Source organism: Mesoplodon bidens, assembly GCF_964165515.1.
Source record: "Mesoplodon bidens genome assembly, chromosome: 1".
In the NCBI taxonomy this organism is placed as follows: Eukaryota; Metazoa; Chordata; class Mammalia; order Artiodactyla; family Ziphiidae; genus Mesoplodon; species Mesoplodon bidens.
Window position 1 is genome coordinate 53,544,641 of NC_138176.1, and position 12,741 is coordinate 53,557,381.

The window sequence follows — 12,741 nt, forward strand, 5'->3', positions numbered from 1 at the left end:
GACATCAGTATTGTTGAGAACACTAAAGAAAACTAGCAAATAAGAAAATACTAAAGATACTAAGTAATAAATTAAGAGAGGCAAACAGTAATGACATCTAAGACTGACTTCAGGTAAACTATTCAGGAATGTTTATATCCTTATAATACATATACTGATTACAGATAAGACATGTTTTTTGTGACCATCTTTTGCAGAAGGCGAGTATCTAAATGCCTTTTGGTTAAAGAAGAGGTGCCACAACCAAACTCTCTTTAAAACTAGTCTAAAAGATGATGCTTAAGAAGAAAAAAAGAAAAAAAACTGGCAAAATTAATAGGTTCCATTAATATTTTAATGCTCAGGAAAAAAAGGAGAAAAGAAATGCCTTTCAAAAGGTTATTTTGGGAAGCCTAAGCTCCATTTATCTCACCAATGGGAGTGAGACACAGACATTCCAATCTGGGACTACCAAGAGTCCCTGCATCAGTAATTTCCACACTGTTCAGGCCTAGTCTAGGAACAGCAAGCCTAACTGGCTGGGTAGCCCACAAAGATGAATTTGCAATTACTGAAATTCAAACTCAAGCTTAGCCGTCAAATGCTCCCTCAAAGGAGTCATTCTCCTTTTGCCTGACAAAAAAAAGTAGGTGCATTAAAATATATATATATATGCATAAAAATAGCAGATGTCTAAAAAGGAGAGAGAAGAAGCATCTGAACCTATGGCAACGGTGTGGTCCACCAAAGTTTTCTCTCAGGATGTGTTTAGGGTGTGTCTTTGTTTGGGCCCAGTAATTAAAAAAAAAACAAAAAAACCCACAGTCATTCGGGGCACCCCGGTCCTTGGTACTTTCCCTATCATCCCTCACTAGCATCCTGGCTCTGAAATCACTGGGTATCTCAGCCTCGCCCTGATTTCTCCTTGAGAGAGAGAGGGCCGCAGCCGCAGCGGCCCACGGGCCCCGATATACCTGTCACAGCCCCAGGGGCGAGGGGCGTCCGACCTCCCCGCTCCACGCCTGCCTGGCCTCAGGCGGCTCGCGGAGACTCCAGAGGGTCGCTCCGGAGGGCAGGAGGCCGGAGGACGCCATGGCCCTATCCCGGGCGCCCGGACCTGGGCCCCGGACCGCGCCCCCTGCCCAGGGCTGCCGCGGGCGCTCGCCCCGCCCCGACTCCGGCCCCTGCTCCCGCCCCGACCCCGGCTCTCACCGTGCGGAGGTCGCGCTGCCTCCTCAGCCGCGGCCCGGCTGCGGGTCGCCCAGCGACCTACAGGCCAAAGGACGGCAGGTGAGGCGAGGGGCCGCCCGTCACATCCCCGCTGGCCCAGCCGCCCGACCCACAGCAGCCAGCATCACGTCCACGGCCTGAGGGAACGCTGGACTCCAGACCCCCCGCACCCCCTCCCTCGGCCGGCGCCCGCCTGGACTCCGCCCTCCGGGGCCCGCGAACCGCGCGCGCGCAGCCCCGCCCCCCGGGACGCCCTGCGCAGGCGCGAGCCTCACGAGGTTAGGCCCCGCCTTTGGGCCCGCCCCCGCCGCCTGACTCCGGCTTCTGCCCATTTCTGGCACCGCCCCCGCCCTCTCGCCAGCCTTTCCCAGGCTACGCCCCCACTTCAGGACCCGCCCCCTTCCACTGACCTTGCCTCTCTGCCCCCTGACTCAGGCCTTTCCTTCGCTCAAATTGTGACGCCAGCCTAGTGGCTGACCCACCTATAGCCGGCCTCCTGGACCAACATTTGCCTCTTTACCTCGGTCAAACCTGTCAACTAAACCTCCTGACCCCGAAAAGTTAGGAGTAGTCTAGCTTTGGGACTGACATGGGCTCCTCTCCCACATTTCGGTGAAGTGGACAGATCTAACATTTTGTGTTTTCAGGTCCATCCCTGTTACCTGCCCTCCGGTGCTTGCTCTGGGTAATGCCAGAACCAACACTCTGCCGGATCTTACTGAGATTGAGGGGAAGAAATAGGCACACCGGAGTGCTGAGAGTGGAAACAGCTTCATGACATAATCAATCTGGGTTTCTTTTGCCGGAAGCCAGGTCCTCCTGCCCTCTGGGACTTCCATCAGCCATAGGCCTTCTCTTCCCCTCCTTTCTTCCTTGATGGCTTGGCTTAAGTGCCCTTGCCCCTGGAGGCCTCCCTGGTCTAGCTGGATGTAAAAGCCCTGGAGGTTCCCCTGTCTGGCAATAGACTTACCTGAAATCCCTGTGGGCCATGCTTATCAACAGCTCCACTGCAGTAAATAACTTTGAGGATTTCTTGAGAAATACCCATTTCTTTCATGCCTCCAGATCAGTGATACTCCAAGGGGAAAGGGAGTGGAAATTACCAGACTGATATGAGGGGGCATGCCTGATTTGTAGAACCAGACTTTTCTTAATAATATACTTTTATATTTGGAAAATAGTGTCATGTTTAAAATCAACCCATAAAGTTAAAGATTGAATTTCTTGGATGATAAGATGTATGTTTAAACTGTAGAGAAAGACTAGAACTAAACACTCTACGATTTATCTTTGGATTAAGTCAGGTCATTAGGCAAACACCAGACTGAACACTTGAACACACCCCTCAAGAACATCCCTCAAGAAATGCAGTTACTAACATGCGCTTTGGGGTTTATGCCATCAGCTAAATCGAGAGGTGGTACAAGAAATGTCTCCTCGGGCTTCCCTGGTGGCGCAGTAGTTAAGAATCTGCCTGCCAATGCAGGGGACACGGGTTCAAGCCCTGGTCCAGAAAGATCCCACATGCCGTGGAGCAACTAAGCCTGTGCGCCACAACAACTGAGACTGTGCTGTAGAGCCCACAAGCCACAACTACTGAGCCCGCCTGCTGCAACTACTGAAGCCGGTGCACCTAGAGCCCATGCTCTGCAACAAGAGAAGCCACCGCAGTGAGAAGCCCACGCACCGCAACAAAGAGTAGCCGCCACTCGACGCAACCAGAGAAAACCCACGTGCAGCAGTGAAGACCCAACGCAGCCAAAAATAAATAAATTATTTAATTAATTTAAAAAAAAAAGAAAGAAATGTCTCCTAACAGCTTGTATGTGGGAATTGGAGAAAATGCTACATACTCGATAGTCTGCATATGAGGATCTAGGAAAGGAACATCTCTGTTCCAAAAATCAGAAAGAGCTATGCTTCTCCAAACTGCTAGGTTGCTATCTTGTGATTCTCTAAAGACTTGAGGTGATTATGTTTTCTCTTTCCTTTAGCAGCTCTTTAATACTGTCACCCTTCCCTTCTTCCTCTGCAAAGGTTACTGGGGGCTTGCTGTGTATGAATATTTCCCAACTTCATCTAATTTTCCTTATTGCTGTTTAGTCTTTATCCCAATTTCCTCATTTACTTGGTTGTTATCATGTCACATTAGTTCTATCAGGCACATCAAGCTATATATAGAAAAGCTTTTAATATTAAATATAAATATATTGTATATACATATTATATATATCCTTAGAAGTCTGACCTCTGAGAGTCTGAAGCCTGCTTATGACTGAGGTTAAAGGTGAGAGGACAGATCAAGATGAGCGGTGGTTCACAAATTTTAGTTAGAATTACCTGGGGAGCTTAGCAAACTGTAGCTTGCTGGGCACCACCCCCAGAGTTTCTGATTCAGAAGGCCTGGGTGGTACCCCAAAATTTGTAGTTCTAATAAGTTCCTGGGAGGAATAATGCCCAAGAACCACACCTTAAGAACCATTGCACTAAACTACCTCTTCAACAATCTATGCTACAATCATCCTAATCAGGTAGGAGATGACCATCTCCCAGAAACCCATGAATGACTGATGGGAGACAAAGGTTTAAGTGTCATGTGTTATGTGGATAAGTAACCCAACTGTGACAGCCTTCAACACAGGCTAGGCAGCAGAGAACAGCTGAGAAGGCCAGGGTATAACCCCAGCCCCACGAGCAGGGGAAGTAGAACAGAAGATGAAGAGTCAGGGGCAGATGTACAAAATGCTGTGGTGGGAACGTTAGTAGTTTGACAAACCTTCCCTGTGTTTTTTGGGATGGGCCCAGTGGTGTCAGGGCAAACAGGGAATCAGATGATCTTTTGGATCGCAGTCTGGACTTGCTTATTAAGAAAAACTGTATGATAGCACAGAATGTTTGGAGGAAGAGGTGTCTGCCTTACAGATGTCTGTATGGGAATGAGTCTAGAGAAGAGTCAGCAAGTATATTTATACATTTTTACTATGCATATTTATTAGATTACAAAAGTATCTACAATGGGATCATAATAGGTAAAACAAGGAAAAGACTTCTCACAATCCTCAAACACACTTAATACAATCATAATAATATTTCAGTGTATTTTCTTAAGTTTATAGACATCTTAACATGTTTTACTAGTTTGGAGTTAATATTCCTAGGGACTTCTGTACTTATTTATTTATTTATTTATTGCTTAAATACTGTAATACATTTATTATCTTTAAAAGATGCTCAACATCACTAATCATCAGTGAAATGCACATCAAAACCACAATGAGATATCACTTCACACTTGTTAGAATGGTTATCATCGAAAAGACTAGAAACACATGTTGGTGAGGATGTGGTGAAAAGGGAACGCTTGTGCACTGTTGGTGGGAATGTAAATTGATGCAGCCACTATGAAAAGAGTATGAAGTTTCCTCAAAAAATTAAAAATAGAACTACCAAATGATCCCACGATTCTATTTCTGGATTTTCATCTGAAGAAAATCAAAACACTAACTCGAAAAGATACATGAACTCCTGTGTTCAGTGCAGCATTATTTACAATACCCAAGATATGGAAACAGCTGTGTTATTGACAGATGAATGGATAAAGAAGATTTGGTATATATACAGTGGAATATTATTCAGAGATGAAAAAAAGTGAAATCTTGCCATTTGTGACAATGTGGATGGACCTCGAAGGCATTACATGAAGTGAAATAAGACAGAGAAAGACAAATACTGTATTATTTCTCTTATACATGGAATATAAAACAAACAAAAAGAACAAGCTCAAGCTCATAGATACAGAGAAGAGACAGATTGGTGGGTGCCAGGGGTGGGGGTGTGGAAGGGTAGGAGAAATGGGTGAACTCTTTTTGGTTTTTTGGTTAAATAAATTTCTTTTTTTTTAATGTTAAAAAAAAAGGGAGAGAGAGAGAGAGAGAGAGATCACCTCATACCTCTTAGAATGGCTATAATTTAAAAAAGAACAAAAAAACAAGAGATAAAATAATTCTGGCAAGGATGTGGAGAAAAGAGAACACTTGTGCAGTATTGTTGGGAGTGTAAATTGGTACAGCCAGTATGGAAAACACTACAGATGTTCCTCAAAAAATTAAAAATAGCACTACCATATGACACAGCAATCCCACTTCTGGGTATATATTTGAAGGAAAGTAAAGCACTATCTTGAAGCTATATCTCTTCCTCAGTGTTAATCACAGCATAATTCACAAGAGCCAAGACATGGATGAATAGATAAGGAAATTCTTAATTGAGAATGGTCTGTGTTCTCCTTTTATTGGGATAAAAATCTTTGGGACTTCCCTGGGTCGGGGGGGGGGGGGCGGGGTGTGTGGTTCGATCCCTGGTCAGGGAACTAAGATCCACATGCCACACAGCACGGCCAAAATAAAATGAAAAAAAAAAAAAATTACAGATGGAATAAAAATCTTTGGAATTTATCCTAAATGAGTTGAAATGTATTGGAATAAAAACCTGAAAATCTTCATCAGGTTTAGAGATTAATATTATATATAGTTTAAGTAACAATGCAATTATCTGACCTAATATTATATATAGTTTAAGTAACAATGAAATTATCTGACCTTTAAAGATTATGTGGAATTTCATTGTGAAACCATTTTGCTTGGTGATTCTTTGTGTATTATTTTGAGAAATAACTCTTTAGCCTTTTCATTTCTTTTATAGCAATTAGTTTGTTTAGACTTTCTGTCTCTATTAGGATCAATTTTGGCAACTTCTATTTGCCTGAAAACATACCCATTTCTTCTAAGTTTTCATGTTTATTTGCAGAGTTGCACAAAGTACTTTCTTCTTAAAAATTGTTTTCTCTGTTTTTATGCTATTTTCCTTTTATTTTTGTGATTTCTTTCTTGTTAAAGCATATGTTAGCTAGTGGTTTACCCCCTTTTATGCGATTTCCCTCTTACATTTGTGATTTCTCCCTTTTTAAAGCTTAAGTTAGCTAATTGTTTGTGTATTTTGTTGTGTTTTCCAAATAACCAACTTTTGGATTTATTAGTTCTACTCTTTTCTGTTTTCCAAGTCATTGTTTATAATTTGATCTTTATTAGTTTCCTTCTCCTTTCTTTTAGTTACTTTTTTCCTAGCTTTCCATTTTGGATGCTAAATTCATTTATATTGATGTTTTTATTTCTATTGCACCAGGTGTTTAAAGCTATAAGTTTTCCTGTGATAACAACCTTAGTGGTATCACAGCGATTCTATGTCATGTTTTCATTATTATTATTTTCAAGAAATTCTGCAATCTTATTTTTTATTTTCCCTTTAATCCAATAGGTGTTTAATAGTTTTTTTTAATTACCAGGAAAAAGGAAATTTTACATTTTTAAGAAATTCTGTCACTAATTTCTAAAAGTTTTATTGCATTATGATCAGAGAATGTTATTTGTATATTTCTATTCTTTGGGATTTCTTGAGATTTTCTTGGCAACCTAATATTTGGTTCATTTTCATGAATTTTCCACGTGCACTTCAAGAAAAGGTATATTTTCTTTTCTATAGGTACAGAATCCAATATAGTTTTATAGGATTCCTTAGTTTCCCCTTCCTGTGTAACAATGAACAGGAAACCAAAATTGCAGCACACTAGAAGACAACCTCTAACACAGAAGACAGAGACCCAAACAAATAGACCTGAAAGGAACCAGAAACTCTGCAGGAAGAGGAAAACTACACCCCATTCACTTGCCTCACAAAAAAAGTATAAATAACGTGTTTAAGAAAATATGAAAGAAATAAGAAATATCCTTGCATCCATGAAACAAGAATAGATGTCACAAAAAAAAGAAATGTTCTGAAAACACTGTTCAAGAGCCTTTGGAAATGGAAAAGATGAAGCAGCAATGAAAAAACTCAATAGAAGGGATAGAAAATAAAGTTGAGGAACTCTCCCAGAAATTGATGAAAATGGAAAAAGAGATTGAGAACAGGAGATTAAATAATTTAATGAGATCTCCTGAAGGTGTGCCAAGTTCCTGGGGTAAAAAGAGGAAGCCCCTCACTAGCAGATGATTCACTAGGGGACATGGATTTCATAGGCTTTCCCAGAAGGCTGGGCAGGCAGCATCTAGGGCAAGTGCCCACTCCCATGGTTTCCTCTCCCCACTGTGCAGCCTGCCCTGGCTGGTTGCCTCTGGTGTAGGACAGCCCTTCTCTAGTCTGACATCCACCCTGGCCACTCCAACAGAACTCCCTACAGTCCTCTGCCCCCACTGGCAGTAGACCTGACCCTTTCCCGACTATATACCACAGATGGGACCACACAAGTATGGGCCAGTTACTGGACCCCAGGACCTTTCAAAGGACTTCGTCCTGTCCCCTGCTCCCAGGCATTTCTTAGGGTGCCAGCTCGAAATCCATCTAGTACCTCTCTTACAAATTCTCATTTTACTTCTTTTCTGTCATAATATGACTTAAATTCCTTCCAGGCAAAGCTTCTCAAAAAAGAGCTCTACTAAATGAAGGAGGGCCCACCAATCCTTAGAAACACAATGGCCACTCTGCGCCTTGGGGATGAGAGGAAATGCCTTAATTCTTTCTGGATGAGTCACTGTTCCTGAGGATGGTCAGAAGGCTACTTGCTAAAGCAGCAAAGGCATCAGTGCAGGTTTAATTTTCATACCCTGGAATAAAACTATAATTCCATGTGACTCTTTAAACAAACATGTACTGACTTGGAAAACTGCCAGGAAGTATTATATTTCAGTGAAAAACAAGTTTCCCTGTGCTGGTGGAGCATGTAGCTCTGGAGCCTAACTGTCTAGCTCTGAATCCTAGCTCTGCCACATGCCACTGATGCTTTGTGAGGCTTTAGAAGTTACTTTCTCTGTCCCTCAGTGTTCATATCTGTAAATGGAAAATAAATGAGGTTCTTATAAGAATAAGATGAATTAATATATGTAAGCCCTTAGAGTAATGCCTGGCACAGAGGAGGTGCTAAATAATTAGATATTATTACAACACACTTCAATTCATGTAAAAATTAAACTCGTAACGGGGATGTAAATTTATTTACACTATTATTCAGATATGCAGATATATTAGTTTGCTAGGGCTGCCATAACAAAGTACCAAAGACTGCGTGGCTTAAACAACAGAAATTTTTTTCTCAACTTCTAGAGGCTAGAAGTCCAAGATCAAGGTGTCGGCAGTGTTGGTTTCTTCTGAGGCCTCTCAACTTGGCCTGTAGATGGCCACCTGATCCCTGTGTCCCTCTGTGTCTATGCCCTAATCTCTTCTTACAAGGATACCAGCATGTCGAATTAGGGCCCACACTAATGACTTCATTTTACCTTAATTACCACTTTAAAGACTCTATCTCCAAATACACTCAGTACAGGGGGTTAGGACTTCAGCATATGAATTTTAGGGGGACACAATTTAGCCCATAACAGCAGAGAAATTTAAATTCCTTTATTTGACAATAACTAATCTGACTTTTCCCCTGACTCCTTATCTGCTGGGTTTTGGAAAAAAAACATATCAATCTGCTTAAAACTTGGACATAGTTGATCTTTTAAACAACAGCTTTTAAGAAGTCTTTGATTATTTCCTTGTAAAAAGACCTGATATCTCTGTGGCTTCATCTGTTCCCTGCTTCTCTCTCTAAGAAGGTGTCTGAATTATGGGGGATGGGAAGGGCTATAGCTTTTAAGACCTTATGGTCTGGGGAAGAGTTGGGGTCCTCAAAGATGCTGTCTCCTGCCTTCTGTAGTCACTGGAGCAATGTCCCTTATTTAGCCTTCCAAGTGGAAGACTCCAAGTAAGGTAGCAGGAGATATAGTCCCCTTGACTTGTTCAGGGCTCAGTAGCTCTCTCTGGATGACTTGGCCTCGCCTTGGCTCCTGCAAACACCACAGCACCTCTGAAATCTGTCTGTGATCCCGGGCAATTGGCTCAACAATGGGCCAGGAAGGAAAGGGATGATGGGTGATCCCAAGGCTCAGGTCACTGAGAACATTGTAGAGAGGACTTCCAATATAGGGGGTGGGGATTCCAAATCAGCATGCAGGGTACATAGCAAATATGAGTTACCTTATGAGCTAGTATCCATCCCAGTCTGGTGTAGTGATGGAGCCCAGAATCAACTTCTCCAAGCAATATGGGCACTGTTGGCAGCACCTGAGCACTTCCAACTGACCCATCTCGTTTAGAGCTGGGCAGAATGCAGGGGCCAGGCACCAGCAACCCAGAGAGGCTTCTGTCAGAAACTACACAGATTACCCTGGACCTTTAAGCTGGGTAAATGTGCCCATGCACCATCGGCCAGTAGTGGTGCCAGTGATAGGAAACCATCTGCTTAATGACCCATGGGCTGCCTTTTTCACTTCTTCCCAACTGGCTCCTATGCCAATTCTGCTCTCAATTTCCCTGGTACTTGGGACTAACCATGGAGAGGATTCCCATCGTAGGCCACCGACCAGTAGCCAGTTCTTCTAACAGACATGAAAGAGGATGTGCACCCTTGAGGAGTGAATGACCTGCTCATGATGGTGAAGCAAGACACTAAGGGTCAGGCGGATGTTGGGCTGAGCACACAGGTGTGTAGAGTACCATCTGGGTAGCCTGGGCATATTGGAATCCAACCTCCTGAAAGAACAATTCCAAACTCCTCTATACCCCCTGCCCTGCTCCACATGCACACTCCATACCCGCTTCTCAGGCTCACCCACTGAGTAGGACTGAAGTTTCAAGCTGAAAAATCTACTGTGTAGGTTGGAAAGGCAGGGGGCTGAGAATGGCTGATAGCTTCTAAATCAACATTTATAAATTAACCCTTGCCGTTACTAATAGCAGAGATTTTAAAATAAACATGAAAATATATTTCTTCAGGATTCTGAGTGGATGGTAGTTTATGACTTAGGTAGGGACGGGGGAAAAAATCAGCAAAATTCAACCTGACAGAGGTTACAACCACACCAGAATTTCTTTTTTCCTTCAAGGAAAAGTCAAGGTGTATGTAGTCCAGTATTGTTATGGGGCTTGGTGCCATCAGTTTCTCTTGAAGTTCCTCTACCATCCCTAGGATGTGGCTCTAGTCTTCAAGGTCTAAGTCAACAGCTGTGTTCTAAGCAGTAGGCTGGAGAAAGGAATGAAGAAAGGGCAAAAGGCATGCTCCAGCAGTCTCTTAAGGTAGGTTCCCGAAAGTGGCCACAGGACGCTTCCTCTTATATTTCCTCAGCCAAACTTTAGTTCATGGCCACACCTAGTTGCAGGGAAGCTGGCAAATGTGTTCTTTCCTCTCTACAGTTCTGTGCCCAGATATAAAATCTATGCCTATGAAGAAAAGGAGAATGTGTATTAGAGGCAGTTTCTACCACGGATGACTTCAGTGCAGTATCTGATTCCTTCTCCCTTCCATTCCCTCATTTGCATTATCCTGAGCACTAGGGCATTAAGCCATGGAAGTCAGGAGACTCTGCTTGACACACCTGATCTGTGGACATGTCTGGAGAAAGGAATAGGAACCAAAAGCAAGCAGGAAATTGAGCAAAGTTTTTTATCCTTCCCGTGAAATTACTCTACAATGAACATATCAATATTATACAAGAAACAGCCAACAGGTTTTAGAGCATGTAAGAGGGAAGATTGGAGAATTAAAAAAACAAAACAAAACAAAACAAAACAACTGGACTGAGAATAGGGACCTTCCAGTACGGTTATATTCTTGGTACCTAGAATACAACCTGTAACGTAGTGAGTATTCAAAAATATTTGTTGAATTGGGGAGAAAAAGGCTAACTTTTTAAGAAGTGATAATACAATAACCTGCATGATCAAGGAGTAAAGAAATTGAAATATCCTGCCACCCTGGGCCCTGAGAAGGATGCTGACTGTTCCTCGTGGAAAGTGACCCCTTGTTTATCTTACAGGATAAACACGCAGATAAAGAAGAAAGGATTGCTGATTTGATATTGCTGAGCCTTGCCCTCCCATATGAATGCCATTTGCCCGCTATGGCTGAGGGGGTTTTGTGACTCTGCGCTCCTCTGCAGGCGTCAGCATGTCATTGTTGAAGGTCCACAGACTCCCTTCCAGAAAGAGCCATTTCCCTTTTCAGCTCAGCTGTTCTGTGGGAGAAATAAAGTGCTGTGGCTAGAACTGGCTCGTTCCTCTCCATCATTGGCAGGAAAGCCTGGGAGAGCGCCAGGGATGGTGCCAGTCCCTGGGTGGGGGGGGGGGGTGGACTGAACGGAGTACCTCTTACTGGAAGCTGCAGTGTGGGGAGTAGAAGGCAGCTTTGGGGGTTCTCAGAATGACCCAAGACATTTTTCCAAAAGTCAAGGCCCAAGAAATGTAATGGCATTAACAACAACGCACAGGTCTCCATGTGCTGGAATGGAGCTCCCTTTAAGTCACGATGTCAAGGGGAAAAAGCCAGGTGTGAAGTATATGTATAACGTGCCACAACTTGTTTAAGGAAAAGGAAATAGGTGTATATACATCAAATATTTGTAGTTTCAAAGGCCATCTCTCAGAAGATACTCAAGAAACTTCTAACAGTGGTTGCTTTCACAAAGGGGGATTCTGTTACTAAGAGATGTGGAATGAAAGGAGACTTTATTTCCACTGTATACTCGTGTAGCTTTTCAATGCTGTACCATATGAAGAAAATACCTATGCAGTATAGGAAATAAATTCAAATAATAACAATAATAATAATTTTAAAACGCAACCAAAAAGGAGGGTACCAGAATCATTTGCTGGAGTAAGAAGGCTTGAGGGAGGAAATGGAAGACAGGATTAGGAGCCAAGGGTGCGAAATGCAGAAAAGCCTGGCGCCAGGACAACAGGGTGATGTGAGCTGGAAGGAGGGCAGTGGGTGAGTGAACATCAGGGGCAGGGAGCCATTCTCTGGCGCTGGGTGTTCATGGTCTAGGGGTTAGGAACAGACTCAAGTATATTTCATCTGTTGACTTAAAGAAAAACATAACATAAGAGTTGTGAGTTTAAGTTTTATTCAGGGTCTTACTGAGGACTATAGCCCTGGAGACAGCCACTCATTCAGCTATGAGGTAGGAGAGGAGCCAGTTTGTATATGATTTTTTTTTGACTAGGAAATACATATAGTCAAGGATACATCATGGTAAAAGATTACTGCTAATCACAAAGAACAGACATCTCAAGTTAATGATTTTGGTGTTTTTTTTAATATATGTGGGAAGATGCAAGAATCTAGGGTCATTGAAAGTCTTCCTGAGATAGACTTCTCACTCTCTAGGAATATAGGGGCCCATTTATTCAAAGCACAGAGTGCCTCATCCTGTTTTTCATCCTGAATCCCTCTCAGGGTGTCCTGTTAGTGGACAACTGCATGGGTTTCAATTTAACCCTTGTATAACTGGGTGATGAGTGACGCTCTCTGTTCTTTGTTCACACATCCCACAGTAAAACCCCACCATAATCCACTTAGAAGAGTCCAAAAAATTCAATTTTGTTAAATATACAGGTTTATGTTACTGCAAGTTGAATGAGATGAAAAGATGAGGGTCACGT

The 12,741-nt window shown here is 42.8% G+C and overlaps 1 protein-coding gene across 6 annotated transcripts in view; it reads right to left on the bottom strand.

Annotated features, from left to right (window-relative positions):
* The window catches only part of CCSER2 (coiled-coil serine rich protein 2), a 147,977-nt gene extending 146,557 nt beyond the window's left edge, over positions 1-1,420 (bottom strand). For 4 of the 6 annotated variants that reach the window (XM_081236817.1, XM_081236814.1, XM_081236815.1 and 1 more), the window contains exon 1: positions 1,192-1,418. The gene's annotated coding sequence lies outside the window, so the exon portion shown is untranslated. Of the gene's footprint in view, positions 1-1,191 lie in introns of all 6 variants that reach the window. The other 2 variants (XM_081236818.1, XM_081236819.1) reach the window with 2 other exon arrangements.
* Positions 1,421-12,741: the final 11,321 nt, after the last annotated feature.